Source organism: Actinia tenebrosa, unplaced genomic scaffold, assembly GCF_029948245.1.
Source record: "Actinia tenebrosa isolate PJP-AT-01 unplaced genomic scaffold, QUT_ActTen_1.0 PGA_scaffold16__25_contigs__length_10494907, whole genome shotgun sequence".
Classification (NCBI taxonomy): Eukaryota; Metazoa; Cnidaria; class Anthozoa; order Actiniaria; family Actiniidae; genus Actinia; species Actinia tenebrosa.
Genome location: NW_028292576.1, coordinates 1,987,519 through 2,007,580, shown reverse-complemented (window position 1 = coordinate 2,007,580; position 20,062 = coordinate 1,987,519). Strand labels below are relative to the sequence as shown.

At 40.9% G+C, this 20,062-nt stretch overlaps 1 pseudogene; it reads left to right on the top strand.

Moving 5' to 3' along the window:
* The first annotated feature begins 1,848 nt into the window (after window positions 1-1,848).
* On the top strand, window positions 1,849-10,267 carry LOC116290164 (uncharacterized; annotated as a pseudogene).
* The last annotated feature ends 9,795 nt before the right edge of the window (window positions 10,268-20,062 follow it).

The window sequence follows — 20,062 nt, the reverse complement described above, 5'->3', positions numbered from 1 at the left end:
TGTTATGCTTTACAGATTGAAAGGAAACCACTTTCCACGATCAATCGCCAAGAAGTCACATTCAAAAGATGCCGATTGCATTTTTCCCCACTGCTTTTCGCTGTAATATCTTCAACTTACTTAAGCAGTTACTTTACAAAGATGCTTTTGACAATTTTAAGTGATCAGTTGGTCTTTTTAAGTCCTTTTTATGGCTTTTTTAGTCTTTTTTTACGACTTTTGACGGTAAAATCGTTCTTCAGAAAATTTGTTTTTGAGCCGTGGCTCTTTTTTTTCCCAAGAAGCGGTGAGCTCAACACTCAGATGGATTCCTAGAAAATGACATGTCTTTCTTGTGATTGGTTCATATCAGTTGATGTGCAAAATCGTGCAATTTAGAGCTCAAAATCGTGCAATTTATGCCGAAATCACTGCTGCAGGGAACCAATCAGATTGCAGGATTTGCTTGTGATTTCAAAATGGATGTAATAAAGATTATATGGGAAAAAAAAAAAGAAAAAGAAAAGGTTGGTCTCAGATAACAAAATCTAAAAACATGTAAACCACTTACCTGCTGACAGTTTCCTTTTCCTTTTTCTTTGCTGGATAGGCTTTCGCGAGGAGAAGGAGACCCTTCCCCCAAACGTCACCTTTTCTGTTGCGCATGTTTGATCATTACTATAGGCAAATGATGACATTGAAAATAGTGGGCTCATTATAGTCCGCCGTTATTGTAAAAAGATATGCTCACTAGTATTTTGGGCTCAAAAATCTTACAGCAGACTTTGCGGTTGTCATGCGTAGGGGTGTTCAATTCCAAAATCGGTTTCAAAACAGTAATGATAAAAAGGTAAATTTAACACCGTGAAAAGATTAAAAAACGAAAGAAAAAACTTACTGACGTTTCGGACGCTAGTCCTTCGTCGGAGTAAAAGAGGGTTTCAAAACAGGTGTTTTTGTCCACAACCATGGACAGCGGATTAGATCGAACAACGTGGCAGAGGCTTCCTTTTTCCTCTCTCTCCCCTAAAAAAAGGGAAGCTTTGCCTGCAGGGAGGGAAACCCCTCCATGGTGATGATAACTTTTACATCTTGTCCACCCCCACCTACACTTTGACTTTACATTATGCCCCACCCCTCTAGATTTGGAACCCCTCCTTTCAGAACATTATATGACCGAAGCATGTTTTATTTACTTTCGTTTTACTTATTTAATTTCAATAGATGTTGTGCCAAATGAGGCCACGTGAATTCACTGAGTTTTCTACACATCATGCATCTTGTAAACACACCCTATCTTTCTGAAGAAGAATGTTTAGCTTAAGAACACTTTCATGCGGACTAAGAAAAAGAAAGAAAATCAAATTATGGCTTAAACCTCAAGGATACAAAAGAATTATTTGCCAGTGTAAGAAAAAGATCAGAGTCGCACGGAAAAATGGTGACATACAGGGACAGCTGAAATATACTTCTCTTCTGGTAGAAATCTATTACTTGCTGAAACTTTACGCTCATGTTATCAATTACAGCAAAAGATGTATTGACGTTGCTAAGGCGGTCGGCGACAAACCAAGTGAGCTGAAGGCTTGCTATTTCCTTGTAAAAACCTATGACGTACAGAGAAAATACGATGCTGATGCTATTTATTACAGTGAGCTATGCACTAAACTCGCAGAAGAGGTTAAAGAGGTTAAAGAAAAGAAGTACTTTTTTAGAGCCTGTTATTTACTGATCAAAGCGTATGGATTACTGAATCAGTACGATTCTGCTGTGATTTATGCTAAGAAATACCTTAAATACTCAGAAGAAACTGGTGACAAAGAACGTGAGTTCAAGGCATGTTATTTACTGATAATAGCTTGTGATTAGTTGAAGCAATACGATAAAAATACGACCTTTTACTGTCAAAAATGCATTGACATCACAGAGAAGACTGGTGACAAGAAAATCAAGTTAAAGTCATGCTTGATACTGGTGAAAACGTACGAATATTTGCAGCAGTATGATGAGGTTGCCATTTCGTATTGCAAAAAATGTCTATACATTTTAAAGGAGACAGGTAACAACCCGCAAATTGAATTGAAGACGTGTTATTTACTGTTGAGAGGTTATGACTTATTGGAGAAGTACGATTATGCTATTCCATACGTCAATAGATATATGGAAATCGCAGAGAACACCACTGACACACTGAGTGAGCGGGAATGCCATTATTTCCTTGAATTTGCATTGAAGCTTGCTAAAGCTCTTTTCTTCAAGAAAAATTACGATGAGGCTGTCACTTATTGCAAGAAATGTGTTGAAATTGCTCGTCAGATGGATGACAAAAGAGGATTAACAAAGACCTATTTGTTACTTGGAAGAGTGTACTACTCCCTGAACCAGTATAATGAAGCTATCGTCTATTGTAGGAAATGCATTCTCATGGAGCTATTTGATGGTAAACAAGATGAGATCGATGCATACTCTATACTTGTGGAAGCTCACTGCTTTCAGCAGAACTACGATGATGCCATAACTAATGGAAAAAGATGCATCCGTAGGGCACATGAAACCAAACAAGAACATGCTTTAACAGATGTCTACTATTTTATCGGAGAAGCATCTTACTTTTTGAATAGGTACGATGATGCTATCAAATATTGCGAGGAAGGTATTGCCATAGCAACGCAAAATGATAACAAATCTCGTGAGATTGAAAGCTGCTTGCTGCTTGCCAAAGCGTTTTATGAACGCCAATGGTACGATGCTGCTTTAGTTAAAAGCAAAAAATGTATTCACATTGCAAATCAGGAGGGCAACAAATTATCTGAAATGGGGGCCCATTTGTTGGCTGGAAAATCTTGTTTTTCCCTGAAATACTACGAAGAAGCCAGCTTTTATGTCAAGAAATGCATCAAAATGGCACAAGAGAACGGCCACTTGAAATTTGAATTAGATGCTTGTATTGTCAATGCAAGGCTTTTTCATTCAAAAGGCAGCACAAGGGAACTTGTATCAGCTATAGCTCAGAGTCTGGTTTTAGCAGAGGAACTTCGTGATAGTCCTGCTAAGCGATCTGTTGTTGAAATAATTTTTGCTTTTCTTGAACAGCAGGACAATGGCAAGAATTCAATGACAGATAATTCCAAACCCGAATTTTATCAAACACTTGTAAGTGTTGTAAGTCTGGGCAATGAGAAGGAAACAATGAAGAAAATCGAGAAACTGATGGTTTTACATGAGAGGTACGTTCACCAAGTACAAGATGATGAATGCACAAAAGCAATTGCCACTTTAAAGCAAATAGCAGATATTGACCTAAATTCGATAAAGATTTTCCTTAAGTCATTTTGCCATCAGAAAATGGGTTGTCTTTACTTGGATCTTGACCAGAAAGAGGAAGCAATAAGCCAACTCCGTAATGCAATAGATTGCGCAGAAAAAGTTGGCTCTGCAGTTATCAAAAATAAAATAATTCTTAATTGCAGTAGAATTCTGGGGATGGCATACTTCAAAAGTGGGGAAACTGAACAGTCCATTTTCTTTTTAAAAAAATTCATTGGTTGTATTGACTTCTTTGTTGAGAGCATGGAAGCTGATGAAAACACTATCATTGATTTTATTGACAAAAACAACGATTGCTACAATTACTTGGCAAAAGCTCTGATCAAGACGAATCGGATTCAGGAAGCCCTGCTAGTTTTAGAACAACGTACTGCTAGAGCTTTAAAAGAACAGTTGATGTCAAGACATGAAATTAACAAAACCGCACAAGAGCGCCATAAAGATCACTTAACATATTGTGACATCATGTCACTAGTTTCAAGAAACAAGTACTCGATTTTATTTTGTTCTGTCTTTCCTGATTGTATGTACACATTTCTTGTCGAGGAAGGCACAGTTTTGCAGTTTCGGCAATTTTCATCCCCTAAAGCAGACACTGAAAGCTTAGTTAATACAATGCTCGAAAGTTTCGCAATCAACAAGAAAATCAGAACATTGTCCGATATGGACATCAACATCATTTCCCATGAGAATAGTTCTTGTGACATAGACCAAGATATTGTGAAGGCGGTTGGAAGAATATTGGCGTATTGTGGTTGTTCTCCTCGTTCTAGAACTCCCAAGGAGCCGTGTGAAAACGTTGATGTAGGCAGTATCACAAATGATTTAGAAATTCTGTACCATAACTTATTCGGTAAAATGTCAATTAAGCAAGATGAAATTGTGATCATTCCGGATGGTCCTTTATACAAAGTGCCGTTTGCTGCTCTACGAGACCCAGATACTGGTTGGTATCTTTCAGAAACGAAACGTATCAGAATTGCCCCTTCTATAAAAACACTGAAGTTGCTTCAAGAAATTCCAGTCGACCAGAATAAAAATCCTGCTCTTGTTGTAGGCAACCCTTTGGTTGGTGAAGTAATGCTAGATGGGGAAAAGAAAAATGTTCGTCCATTAAGTGCAGCCTTTCGCGAGGCGAACGCAGTAAGTAGTATACATAATGTCATGCCATTGACAGAAGGAATGGCAACAAAGCAAGCTGTAACAGAACGATTACAACGAGAACTATCTCTTGTTCACATTGCTGGACACGGATGCAGTAGTATAGGGGATGGGGGTTCCAGCGCAACGACCACCGGAGGATTACCCGTCTAAAGTGAATTCCTCGATTCGTGCCGCGATTACCCGCATCCCGTGTTTATGTAGTTAAATATGTTAGTCTATATATGGAGTGCGAAGATCGTAAGAGAACTTTTAAGAAAGAAGTGGACTTTAGAAGAGTGTATGGATTGTCAGTGCCTCGACAACCATGTTTCGACTACCTTTTTTTCGTGTCCCAAAAGATGTGCAACCGCGTCTAGAAGAGTGTATGGATCGTCACTGCCTTTTTTTGTGTCCCAAATGATGTAGATTCGTGTTCCAAAAGATGTGCAACCGTGTCCCAAAAGAGTGTATGCGTTTCCCGAAAGATGGGAGAGGAACGATTCGTTCCCCTATCGACGCCGCGGTAGCTGCAACAAAGTCGCCACGTGGCCCGGTATGCGAACTTCCTGTATTGTCTTTTGCGCGCGGTAGAGACCTTCTAGAATTTCCAGCAGCATTTGTATTGTCCGTTGTTTTCCCAGCATGTATGCAGCTATGCCCGTAGCTATGTACAAATACATGCTATATCTGTGGACAAACAGGTATCTACCATATGGATCCATAGGGTATTCCATGGACAAACATAGGGTATGTTCCGTATCTACCTACATATATGGCCACACCCAAGATACTATCCGAAGAGGAGATTGCAGACCTTTTGGAAGACCGCAGGAATGGTATGGGGCTACAAAAGGTAGCCAAGAAGTAAGGGATAGGAATACCCAAAATACGTAGGATAGAGAAAGAAAATGGCGTAGAGGTAGCTATCCCAGAAAAGCCACCTACTACGGATTTGAAGAAACATTTCCTGGAAGTGCAGGATTCTTTTGCTATAGTGTTGGACGACCTACAGAAAACGAAAGAAGAATTGCTGCTGCGAATAGGCGATCTGGAGAAACAGCTGCCAACCGCGGCGGAGAGCGATTTGGAAAGCCTATCCAGCGAGTCAGAGGATTTGTCCGAAGAAGTAGAGGAGATATCCACGAAAATGGACTGGCAGATAGCTGGGAATGTGCTATTCGCCGTCTTGGGTATTGGAGCGCTTGTTTGGGCCACCAGACAAGAACCCAAAGTTGTATACAAATATATTCCACACGAACCAAAGCCTAGGGAGCCACCAAAGGGAAGGATTCCAGAGATGGAGTAGCCGATAGATGTTGCGCAAAGAGTCCAAAAAAAGGTTTTCGTATTTCTTGTTGTTTGTTAGCAATCCCACAACAAAACAACACGAAATACGAAGACCTACTTTGGAAGGCCCCTGCAGCCCAAAAAGATCTATGCAATGTCCTAGGTGGACACATGCACCAATCTATCCTTTCTTTTGTTGGCGGTGGTCTTTTCCCTGCCTATCTTGCAGTACAAAGGCGGCGAAATATGCGCCCAGTCTCTTTTTTGTGCCTGCAAGAAGTGTCCCCAGACGGGCGTGGTTGCATGTTCCACCGTGCAGCCCTCCAATACGCACTCGGAGCATCGGGGGGACAGAAATAGAATGGTCCTTTCTTTTCCCCTGTAGGTGGTTTTTGCGTAGCGCCAGCATTGGTATTCGCCCGGCTGCATGCGCAGCGCCTGCACGCATTCTTTGTTCGGCGGCGCCCCCACTTCTAGTAGCCGCTGGGGATTCTTGGGTATCGCGTAGTCTATTTTTCCCACCAATTCGTGGTAGGTGTCCAAACCAGGGCCTTCGGGCACAAAGATGGTGGCTGCGTTGTTCTGCCACTCCAAGAGCACTTCTTCCTTGGGGACTGCCACACGCGCGCAGCCCCTGTCTTCGAACTTTCCTACTGCAAATGCGTCCAGCATTGCCGTCGTTGCCCAAACCACCGACGCTTCGCTACCACGGCGCAGAACTACGCGGTGTCCTCTTGCAGGCCAATCGGGGTCTTTGTTCCTTGGCTCCGCATAGCCTAGTATTTTGTAGTCGCCTGCGGGTATTTCTTGCATTCGATGTATTTTGTAGGGCGCGTAGTCCCCCGGAAAGCGCTTGGCTACCTCCACTCCAAAGAGCAGCTTGCGCAAATTGCCGGAACGCCGGCGAATCCTATCCAGCAGCTTTTGGTATTTCTGCAGCCCTTCTTCTATCTTTCGCCTGTCTTCTTCTTTTTGCCGCAGGATGTTCTGCCGCTGCTCCTGCAGCTCCGCGTGGTATCTTTTCGTGGCTTCTACCCACTCGTCGCCTTCCAAATCGTCCCGTATGTCTTCCAAGTGCTGCTGCCGCTTTCTTTTGGATAGGAAGGATATCCTGCGGTCCGTAGGCACTTCCAAGATGCCAAAGGCACTCTTTTCCACGCCCAAACGCTGCGCCTTCTTCGTACGCCATATCCACTCCACGTGTTCCGTCGGAGGCAGAAAGTCGGCTATTGTAGGTGCGTTCGCATGCACGCGCGTAGGGAACTTGGACTCCGCTAGTATGGTAGGGGCATCTTTGGTGTAGCAGCGCAGCGGCAGTATTTCCACCGGATCCAATTCTCCTACGTCTATGCGAAATATGGGGCATCTGCGCAAGCCGAACTCTGCTATGGTCCAAAGTACGCACTGTTCCCATTTGTCGTTGCCCCGTACGCGTACGCCGGCTATCCTGCCCGTTCCTGCGTGGCAGTACCATGCTAGGAATATCTCTCCCGTCTCTTCGCAGCAAATGCAGCAGCATCTGTCCAAATGTTCGGCAAGCGCCAACCACATATTCTTTGGCGGCTGCACCACAAAGATGTCTTCTAGCGGCGCTATGGTTTCCACGATAGCATTGGTGTGTTCTTTGGAGAAATCCCTGCTGTAGATGGATATTTCCACGCGCGTGCATCCTCTTTTTTGCACGTCGGGATGCAGGAAAGTCCTACGCAAATGGTCGTTGGGGCAATCCACATACTCGGCCAGCTTTGCGCCTACTGGATTCTGCACTTCTCCGGCTTCGAAGTTCGACACTATTTTGTTGTATATCTTCGTCCATTTGCCCTTTTCCACCCAAGTACAAACATGGTTGCCTACTTGGTGCGTATTGTCCAAAATGGTGCCTTCGCGCCAACCAGCTTCTCCTTGTTCTTTGTAGCCCATTTGCCGCAGTCGGCGCACCAAAGCTTTCCTGTCCAAAGTTCCGGAGAAATCCTGCGTGTAGTCGACGGAATAGATTCCATATCCGTGCGCATCCAATAGCCTGGCGAACTTGGCAATGCTTTTGTCTACGACTTCTATGGACAATTCGGAGGTGTCTACTTTGGCTACGAACGTGGCTGCGTGTTCGCCGTGCAGGCTATTCCACTTGTTGGACAAATGGGCTACGCGCTGTACTATGTTTCCTTTTTTGCATGTGTGCGCCATGCTGGTTGGTAGAAATATCCCAAACGCTTCCGTGGCTGCAATGGATATTTTGGATACTATTGCCTTCGCATTTCTACACACCCGCCCATACAAATCTTGTTCTGCGGCGAATCCATACACAAACACGTCGTCTACGAATGGTGGCAATCCTTCCAGCGGCTGCAAACTTGTAGGGCCTTCGTTGTTGCGTAGGTAGTCGCATTTGGATATGTCCGGAAGCAGGTTTCCGTCGTGGGCATTGTCCAGCAGCAAATGCGCTAGCAGCCTACTCTTTGCTCGTATTCCCATCTCTTGCAATGTTGTCGAAATAGTCTTTTGAGAGTCCATCTCTATATATAGGGGGAGAAGCAAATACTACGAATGTGGTCCTCGTTGGACAACTGTCGCAAGTTGGAAGGGCGGTGAATCGCCTCCCTTCTATAGACATCTTTTGGGGTAGCAATACACATCTTTTGGAACACACATACACTCTTCTATTTTGGGAAGCGTCGCAAACCAGACATCTTTTGGAACATGGATCCACATCTTTTGGAACACAAAAAAAGGTAGTCAAAACATGGTTGTCGAGGCAGTGACAATCCATACACTCTTCTAACCATACTCGTAACACTGTGCTGACGTGTCGTCTTCTATTTGCATTTTCTTACCACAACAAATATACTTATTTGGCTTAGTAGGTACAAACTTGGGTTTCAAGCACTTTACACAGAAATCATAAGCAAACTTTTTACAATCTTCGCACTCCATATATAGACTAACACATTTAACTACATAAACACGGAATGCGGGTAATCGCGGCACGAATCGAGGAATTCACTTTAGACGGGTAATCCTCCGGTGGTCGTTGCGCTGAAACCCCCATCCCCTATACTACTGAGGCTTTAACAATGGTACAATATTGCTTGCTCCTACTCCTGCTTCCCCTGAGACAAGAAGAACAATGATCCCAGTTGAAAAAGACTACATGCTGACATGGATGATGTACAGCGGGCTCGAGTACTCGCTCCGTTAGTTGTGTTAAGCTGCTGTCACACTGGACTTGGTGAAATCAAAGCTGAAGGAGTAGTTGGCATTTGTCGAGCCTTTCTAGCATCAGGTGCTCGTGCAGTGGTAGCGTCTCTCTGGGCCATACATGACCAAGCTACATCTGAATTCATGGGAAGGTTTCACCGACATTTAAAAGCTGGAAAAAGCACAAGTACAAGTTTGCAGCAAACGATGAAAGAAATGAGACAAATTCCAATATACAGTGATCCAAAATATTGGGCGCCTTTCTTCCTTCTGGGTGATGATGTCACAATCAACTGTTAGGACGTTTAACTGCAATGATTCTAGAGCTGATTGCATTTAAACTTTTAGGTACAGGTACCAGGAAGTAATTATTGCGTTTTTATATTTGCGTATACAAAATGGCTTACACGAGCTTTAAAGATCCTGAAACTAAAAGCTAAAGGGCATTTATGGGCATTCTTACCGCGCCTCCCATCTAAGCTACAGTTTGGTTAGCGCGCGCTCATCGTCATGACGTCATTCTAACTTTTTGACAAGCAAAATATCATCATGAAAACTTCTTTAACCTCTTATAGCTCTAAAGCAAAGTCGGGGAACCCGAAAAAACTCAAATAAGCATTTAACGAGTTACCTTGGTCGTAAACAGCTAAAATCCAAGAAAATAATAAAGTGGTTCTTTAAAGGAATTTCAACAGATTGCACAAGTCATCGAATTCTCGTTCGAAACAATACAGCATTTATAGTTTCTTCAAGCTTCAAAATTCCTGTATTCGTGGCAGAATTACCTGTAAGCTGTTGTTTAACATGAACGCTGAGCTTTTGAAGGCTACAGAGTAAACGATATCAGCTCATTTTGAGAATATTTGAAAGAAATAATTATTGATCTAATGTTGTTGTTCTCATTTTCAACCCCTGACCGGAAGTATGGAAACTGATGATAAATGAGACAGATTTTGTGGTGACCAGACATCTTCAGACATTCGGTCTTTGCAAATGTACTGACATATTCAATTCAATGAATCCGACACGCGATTTCTTACTCTGCCACGCAGGTAAGTATAATGACAGGTATTTCATGTTCAGCCATTTTTTAAAATAATTAAACGTAATAATTTCGTTTCGATTTTGTATTTTGACAAGTTTATGTAAAACAGAGTAGTAGGAGCGGAGTTTTTAGTGGCGGAAGAGGGGGTATATCTCTTGTGGTAAAGTATAAACAAGTTATTCGTAGCATGCATACCTTGATGATCTTTCACTTCTGCTTTCACTGCGCTCTTGTCAAGAATTTATTCTGCGCATGCTGGTGCACAATTGCCGAGCAAGTCAGGGGCGGATCCAGAATTTTTTCTAAGGGGGGGGGGGGGGGGGCACCATCCAGGATTTTCGTTTTAGGAGGGGGTGCACCTTTGCTTACAAACTCAAACACCATTAATGCAGTAGATAACATCTCATTTAGGGATCTATGGGGATGGGGGAGCAAAATCCCCATGCACCTCTCCCCTAGATCTTCCGCTGCAAGTTTACTTTATTTTACACGCAACAGCATTTTTGACATATCACTGGAAGATTCTAGTAGTATATTCAGCACCGTTCGAGCACGGTTTTTGCGCCTGAAATGCGCCTGAACCGTTCGCGCTCCTGATTGGTCCATTTGATAAGTCGGAAATGACGTCAGGATTGCGCCTGAACTGAAATAGATTTCTATTGGTCCGCTCGAACAGGTGGAAATGTATGACGTTACAATTTATTAGCATTGCGCCTGAATCGCAAGTAATTATATGTTGAAAGGAGCAATCTTTATCATTCTTCCTCTCCTCCTTGCCCTTACGATATCACGTAGTTACCGATCAAGAGACCTAAACCATGAAGTTGAGAAGTGGCCGTATTCTTAACCCTGTGCTGTTCAAACGCAGAACAGGACAAAAAGCAATAGCAAATCTCGTGAAACAAATGAGAAACTTAAGCATTGATGAAAAAGACCAGAGAGTTGAAACTGAGGTTATGGGGGACCTAAAGACATTTTTCAGATTTTTATTCTATCAATGCTGTGAAGACCTTGGCAACAAAGTCAGGTTGATGGACATAGAAAGAGTCCAAGGACGAAAGCCAAACTTTTACGAATTGATAAACTGGAAAGCAGATAAGTTCTTTTGGCTAACGACCTTCCAGGAAGCCCTGCGTCGTATGCAATTCAAACTTCCCTTGCCAATATTTTTAGAAGCTTTTGATGTTTTTCTGAAGTATGAACATGGTTCAGAAGATCCCGAGTGCCTAAGACCAGTCCTGAGAAACTACCTCAACGAACTTTACAATAATAACGACAGTGAAAAAATGATTCAACTGATGGAGGAAATAAACCAAGTCAAAAGCCATGCCTTTTCAGTAGCTGACAAGAAAATCTACCTCCAAGAGCTTGCTAGTGACTTGGCATCACAAATCGTCAACCCTTGGTTCACCAATCACTCCAATATCATATCTTGGGATGATTTTTTCCAAAACTCCAAATCAAGAATTTGCTATATCCCTGAAGTCGATGGTGGGCGTACTGTGAGAAAACTGCTTCTCGCGACATGCAATTTTTCCATGTTTTCAAGCCCCAGCTACCAATACAGGATTCTCAAGACTGGAGAAACTTTCACTAGTCCCGAAAAAGACATCCGCAAGGCATTTTCCTCCACAAAAAGTGTACGGATAAAAATGCCCAACCCATTGCATGGCATTCAGAGAATTTGAGAACTTTGAACATTTATACTATTAATGCCGTGTACTCTAATAGTTATATATTGTAATAAAATTCTTTGAAATCTCAAACAAAAGTGTTTCTTCATTAATCAACTATTGAAAAGAGTTCCACACTCCCCAAAACACTGTGCGCGCTAAATTATGAGCGGTATTAGATATAAAGAGCGTGATCCATTCAAGTTCTCGATCATTTGCTCGAAATCATGGACCCCTTCACATTTGCCGAAAAGCAACTTATTTTGATTTACGCATCTGAAGTGTGTAAACAGCTCCACCAAATTGATGAAAATCAGTGTTGTGGCTGTAAAAATAAAACTAGTAACAGCGAGTGTCTGATGCTAACGGAAGATGAAAAGATAGAAGTCAATTTTGACTTGGCCCTAAAGAATGTGATCCTTAAAGTAGTAAATGATAAAATTATGGCGAACATGTCACCATTTAGATTATCCTATACCACAAAAATTGGACTCGAATCATGGTTGCGGAGCGAGCCAATCTCCTCACGTCCTGATTTACAGAAGAAAGTCAAAGGCACCGTCAAGATCGTAGGCATATATTAAATGGCGTTCTCCGATGACATCAGCAATTGTTTAGAAATATGTAAGAACCCCAGCACTAGACTACAACAATCATTTCTCATGTGGTGGCTGCTCATGCTGCTTACGATTATTCCTCTGATCTTTTGCTTGGTGCGGGATTCTTATCGCTGTCCACTTTGGAATATCCACGAACAAGTTGATGGTGAATATCGACATCAAGATGTCCAGTACGATAGCTCAAAGTATCTCTTGTGTCGACAATGCCGTGGCTGTGATTGTCAGTGATGACGTGGAGATGGTTGCCAGAGCCAAGATTCGATACGTCCTTGAGTTCTTTTATGTCGAACTCTGCCGGAGAGAAATGATGAAGAAGCTGACAAAAGAGTGTGAAGGATGCGAAAACGATTGGCTAAGTCAGCGCCATCATATATGTTTGATGACCAGTGATCATGATTTGTGGACTTTTTACTTTGACGATGTTAAAAATGTGATCGATTTAAACATGATGCAAGATGTGTGTGCAGATCTTGTCAAGCTGGTGGATGTGTCTATGTCCTCAGAATGGGAAGCCTTTGTTTCCAACCTACCAAGCATGAACTCTAGTGTAGCAATGATGATAGCAAGTGATATGTCATTTCCCGATAGATATAACAGACCGATTGCGAACTTTGTAAATGACATGTGTGATGTCAAACAGAATACTCGTGAACTATCTTCAGAACTATTCAGTGAGTTTGTAAATGCTATGAAGAATTAAATAAATGTTACAGTTTTCGTATCGAGAATCATTTTTTGTCTGACTCCAAGGGGTAAAGACATGGGTTGTTTTCCACCATCCTATCAAATCGGTATTGAACGGTTATTTAATCGCATACGCTGCATCTTAGCGTGCTGTGGAGGGACGATTGTAGTCAAAAACTCAGAGTTTTGCGATGGACAAAGTCCTCAACCAGATCTACTACGATCTTCGAAGCGCGGGAAGTTTTTCGGGGGTGGATGCTGTTTTCCGTGCCGCAAGAGAAAAGGGATACAAAAAGATCAATCGTAAGCAAATCAGAGACTGGTTAAAGAGACAAGAAGTGTACACGTTACATCAGCCTGCTCGTCGAAGATTTCCTACCAATAGAGTGATCGTATCTGGAATAAACTCCCAATTCCAAGCTGATTTAGTGGACTTGAGTTCTCTAAGTAAATACAACGATGGATACAAGTACCTGCTGACATGCATCGATATTTAGCAAGTACGCCTGGGCTATTCCTCTAAAGACCAAATCGGGGAAAGACATACTGGATGGTCTAATAAAAATCTTCAAGTCTGGGAGGATTCTTCAGAAGTTTTAGACCGACAAGGGAACAGAGTTTCTTAATCGTCTTGTCCAAAACTATTTCAAGAAAAATAATGTACACTTTTTCGTCACTCATAGTGATAAAAAAGCATCGGTGATAGAGCGCTGTAACCGTACATTAAAGACTAAAATGTGGAAATACTTTACCTTCAAAAACACTTGGAGATACATTGACGTACTTCCAGACCTTCTCGAATCTTACGACAATAGCTTTCACCGCAGTATTCGAATGAAACCCGTGGAGGTCAACAAGAAGAATGAATCGGTGGTTTGGCACACCTTGTATGGAAAAACCGTTACAGAACCTATTCGCTACAAATTTGGAGTTGGCGATCAAGTCAGAATCATTAAAGCTAAGAAGATCTTTGACAAAGGTTATTTACCAAACTGGACTACTGAGATATTTATCATATCGGAAAGGCTCCCAAGGCGACCACCAGTTTATCGTCTAAAAGACCTACAAGGAGAAGTCTTAGGGGGTGTGTTTTACGAAGAAGAACTTCAAGGTGTTCAAAAAGACGATGATGTTTATCAAATAGAGCATATCTTGAAAAAACGAAGAGTGAAAAATCGCTTAGAGTATTTTGTTAAGTGGAAAGGGTATCCAGATAAGTTTAATTCTTGGGTCCCAGCTAGTGATGTAAAAGATCTATAACTTTCTGAATATCTAATAAAGTTTTAATTGTCCAAAATTCGCTGTTGTGTGTCTCAGTATAAATACCTGTTCCAAATGCTAAAGCACTCACTAAAACCTTGGCGGTCATGGAGAACACGCAGTTTTATGTGTGGTTACCCTCAAACAGCAGTATGGATGTATTTCCATCCAATACTCTCTCGGAATTTCGAGTCCACCTTCCTCAACCCATACAGCTGACGGGTGATTGGGAAGTGGCTTTGACGGAGATTCAATACCCTCATAGCTGGAATAACGTTCGCGGAGATTTTTGGAATCGATTTTATATCCGAAAGGGGAAGTCATTAGATATGGAAGTGTTTATTGTGCCCCAGGGTCATTACTCTTCATTGGAGAGCATTATTGGCAAGATGAACGATTTGGTCAAGGCGACTAAATACAAAGATACAGTATGGTTCTCTCATGAAACGCTCAATCACAAGGTTACAGTCCATGTGAGGAATGACTATTCTTTAATCTTCTCAGATTTTGGAAAGATGTTGGGATTTTCATTGTCCAAAGTACGCATTGTTCCCATTTTTCGTTGCCTCGTACTCGTATGCCGGCTATTCTGCCTGTTTCTGCGTGGCAGTACCAAGCTAGGAATATTTCTTTCGTTTCCTCGCAGCAAATACACAAACATCTATCCAAGTGCTCATCAAGCGCCAACCACATGTTTTTGGGTGGTTGCACTACGAATATGTTTCCTAGAAGCTCTATGGTCTCCGTAATAGAATTGGTGTGTTCTTTGGAGAAATCCCTACCATAGATGGATATTTCCACTCTGCTGCATCCTCTTGCCTGCACATCTGGGTGCAGGAAAGTCCTACGCAAATGTTCGTTCGGACAATCCAAGTACTCTGCCAACTTTGCGCCTACTGGAATTTGCACTTCCCCGGCTTCATACATACATACATACATACATAAACTTTATTTAACCTCGAATTTCAGAGTAGCTTACAAAGCTAATATCTTCGAGAGAAAAAAAAAAGGAAAAAAAAAAAAAAAAAAAAAGAAGAAAAGGGCTATTGAATAATGATTATAAAACTATTATATAATGGTGATTAATATTTACATATGTACACTATGAAGTTGGCTTCGAAGTTGGATACTATTTTGTTGTATATTTTCGTACGTTTCCCATTCTCCATCCAAGTGCAAACGTGGCTGCTTACTTGGTGTGTGTTGTCCAAAATAGTACCTTTGCGTCCGCCCAGTTCTCCTTGCATTTCGTAGCCCAGTTGTAGAAGTCTGCGCACCAAAGCTTTTCTATCCAAAGTACCAGAGAAATCTTGTGTGTAGTCTACGGAATAGATACCATATCCGTGTGCATCCAGTAGAATAGCAAACTGGGGTATCTTTTCCTCTACGGTTTCTATGGACAATTCCGAGGTGTCTACTTTGGCTACAAATACTGCTGCGGGTTCTCCATGCAAACTGGACCACTTGGCTGCCATGTGGCAAACGCTATCTACTATTTTTCCTTTCCTGCAGCTGTGTACTATTTGGACATGTAGAAAGGTACCAAAGGCTTCCTGTGCCGCAGTGGATATTTTGGATACAAGCGTTTTTGTGTTCCTGCATATGCGTCCATACATGTCGTTTTCTGCGACAAAGCCATAGACAAACACATCGTCTACGAACGGTGGCAACCCAGACAGCGGCTGCAAACTCGTAGTACCTTCGTTTCCGCGCAAAAAGTCGCATTTGGATATGTCGGGTAGTAGATTCCCGTCGTACGCGTTGTCCAGCAGCAAATGTGCCAGCACTCTATTCTTCGCACGTATCCCCATCTCTTGCAATGTTGCCGAAATACTCTTTTGCTCTTCCATGTATATATAGGGTGTCGAAGGTTTTTGGCTACTACTAGAAGGGGAACGACTCGTTCCTCTCTTGCTACGGTGGGGAAATGCTGCGTAGTACAAACTTTCCGAGAGCGGCGTTTCGCAGCCCTTGCAAGGTAGCGGTGTTTCGCCTCTACCTACCAAACCACGGTATATTCTGGCGCTTGTTCCCAGCGCAGCAGTAGTTCCAAAAATACTACTTCGTATAGAAGTGTGTCTACCAGGAAAGCCGTGTGGGAGTAGAAAAGGTAGCCGAAAATGGTTGCCGAAAAAAGGGAAAAAAATATGCTCTTATAACGGGTAATACCCGCGGGGGACCAATGGCACTTGGCGGGGGTAATACCCGACTCATATGGTACCCCCTCCGCGGGTCCCCCTTACTGCTGCTGGGCTAAAAAGTGAGGGGGGCTTAACAAATTTCTTCCTTTAAAAAGTGGGGGGGGGGGGGGGGGTGCTTATTTTAGAGGGGGGGGGGGGGGGCTAAATAGAGGATTTACGGTATATTGGATACAACACGGACACGAATACTGTAAATTACTTATCAAACATCTAGGTTAGTTCCTTTGTGTTTCGCTAAAATTTAAGTGAATCTGGACAAGCAAATCCATCTTAAAGTTTATGCAAATGAACAGGATTCTGTGTCTGATTTACAAAACTCATCACAGCCGTGATTTCTGTTGTGTTTTCCTCATGAATTATCAATGATTTTAAAAGGCCTTATACATAATTTGCGCTATATCCTTTAGCCTACGATTTTGCAATGTTGGAAGTTTTGCCTCCTTTAAAAGCTGCTCGTATGAGCTATTCCTATCGCAGTAAATGGCCCTTAATGCGCGCTCTTGCAATCGCTCTTCCTTCCTAGTATCTGATGCGCAACAAAAGTGTCAAACTGTATGGCAGTACCTAAGTTGCGATATAATAAATGATGGCACTTAAGTATATGGCACTAAATAAATGTATGGCACTAAATATTAAATTTATGGCACTAATTAAATATATGACACTAAATAAATGTATGGCACTAAAAAAATGCATGAAACTAAATAAATGTATGTTTAAACTAAATAAATGTATTGAACTAAATAAATGCATGGCACTAAAAAAATGCAAGGAACTAAATCATTCAAATCAATCAATCATTCAAATCAATCAATCAATCAATCCATCAATCGATAAATAAATAGATAAATAAAGATTAATTAAGAATTTAAAACCACACGAAAATTTGATCACTTTTTTTAAGGTAAAATATCATTACAAAGTTTGTTTTTAAAAGTCTTATTGTCTTTTGGTAAATTATTCCATTCTTTAATCGATTTAACAGCAAATTTACGTCCACCTTCTGTTTCCTTTGTATGTCTCTGGCAACTTAGATTTAGATTACTGGAGCGAGTATTTCTGCTGTGTATGTCACATTAGTTTTGAGTTTAAGTATCCATCTCTCTATACTTTTTAATTTCAATCTTTTTAAAGAGTTTCTACAGTAATGCTTACAAAAATACATTTTCTACGCGTAAACATAAAAACATGTTTGCGTTCGGTTTGACGTCTATTAACTATGGTTTGGTATAGTAGAAGACTTGAATGAATCGGTTTACCTCGCACACGAGACACATTTTGAGGCACAAAACCTAGTACTGCTTACGAAAATAAGTATTTTCTACGCGTAAAATAAGAAGGTCTTACCTCATTTATTCGAAGTCTTCGCAGTGCAACTGAGGCAAAAATTTGAATCTGCGCCTTATACGAAGACCATTTAAATTCCAACGAGATGTTGAGACAATAAGCCAGTTGATAGCTTAAGGATCTTTTTTAGTGCGCATGCGATTTTATCCCGAATTTCTCACCTTCTTTTGTCGAAAATGTCTTTTGTTCTTAATTAAACAAAAGAAGATGGAAACTCGGGATAAATTGCATTCACACTGATACATGCACAACCTCATGCACTATACTTTTTAAGTTCAGTCTTTTTAAGAGTTAATCTAAACTAATGCTTACGAAAATAAGCATTTTCTACGCGTAAATGTATCTCAGTCTTCGCTGCAACTGACGCAATAATTCAAATGCTGCACCTTAGTTCAAGAATCGCTTTTATCGGCATATTTATTGGCATATTAAATAAGACCTTGCTTACCAATGGAACAAAGGGTTTTATATTTTAATACTATGATTAGATCAGTATTGAATTATGTTATTACTATATATCTGTGATAAGGAAAATCTAGGCCGTGTTCTTAAACTGCAAAATAGAGCAGCTAGGGTAATTTGTGATTCCAATAATCAGGCATGTAGCGTTAAACTTTTTAATATGAATTACAGTGGCTTCCCTTTTATGAAGAAGCCAAAATAGCTAAATGTTGTCTAGCTTGTAAACGTACTAAGGATAAATTCCCGACATACATTGAGGATTATCTAAAGCTCAATAGTCAGCGTCATAGTCGTACTGCTAGGTATAGTATATATATATTTAGGCACTGCCTAAAAGCGGAGCTCCCGATACGGAAGTCACAGGGAGAACAATTTGAATGAAACTGAAAGGTGAAAATAAGATCGGGGAAATAATCTTCACTTATTTTTTTATTCGAAATGATGACAATTTCTCCCATAATAAAAACCATGCAGTGAAATCGAATCGAAATGCACCACATCGTTTTTTGTTTTTTTGTTTTTTTGCGCGAGTATACTCTCCCACTTAGGAATTTTGTACACAAATTACTACCACCCCCAGGGGCTAGTTCAGTTTTTGGAAGATTCTTCGACAAAACATTTTCCAAGGCCTACAGTTTTAGGCTTTGAATCTCTTTTACCTAAAGGAAAACGAAAGCTAACTACAGATAATCCAATACAATATCAAGTTTAGTGAGATTTACCTCGGATGTCTTTCATTGAAATCGTAAATCTGGAGATTTAGGACAAATCAAGACCAAAAAACGGACTTGAAAACTGGTTAAGTTGAGCAAAATATGAGGTTACAAAAACAGAGCTTACATTCATTTAAACAGTTGACAAGAACAACTGAGACAAAATAAAAAATAATGCAAAAGGCAATGCAAAATACAAAATGACTCATTTCTTTGGCAGTAAATTGGCGTTTGTAAATGTTTTTGAATATTTTTTAGCTTTTTAGAGTGAAAGTCTAGTAGGTCTTTATATAATAACATCTTTCAACAACACAAATTTAAGCTCATTTTTATATTCATACTTGCTCGAACAGCTTAATAAACAGTTGAATATTTGGTAAAAATTTATATTTCATTTAATGATTAAATAAATTATCCGTGTAGGAAGATATCTAAAAGTCTTCTTTGTTTTGCCGACTGGACCCCGCGATAGGAGGCGAACAAAGCTTTTTCTTGAACGAAAAACATAGCTGGTTAAAAACAACCGAATTGTTAAAGATTTACAAAGCTAAATAAAGGACGAATATTTGTTGTAATATGCTCTTCATGTTATATTTCCTCCAGCATTAAAATAAATTAAGCTTATCTATGGCAGGTTTCATGGATCTTTTTTTGACGTCACATCCGCTCGTGCATTTCGAAGCTGGCCGTCAAATTCGGACTCATACGCTTGGTGGAATTTTTGACGGCTGGGGAAAGCCGTCTCTTGGCTATGGCTAATGACACTAAGAATTCGTTTTCTTCATATGTAATGGGTATGCCATCAGAAGCAAAAGAACGGTACCGAAAAAAATTAAGTTTTGGTGTATCTGGAACTATTTTGAATATTTACAAGAAATGCAATCCAGCAACCACAAGAACTTTACATGTAATAAATCTGGGTTCAGAATCAGCACCACAAATTCATTCATGGGGGCAACAGCAGATGGCGTACTATCTTGTGACTGTTGCGGAGAAGGCACACTTGAAATAAAGTGCCCTTACAAATATAGGGCTCTAACTGTTGAAGAAGCCGCACATCACTCAGATTATTGTTTAGATGAAAATCTTGAGCTTCCTAGAAATCACATATACTACACACAAATTC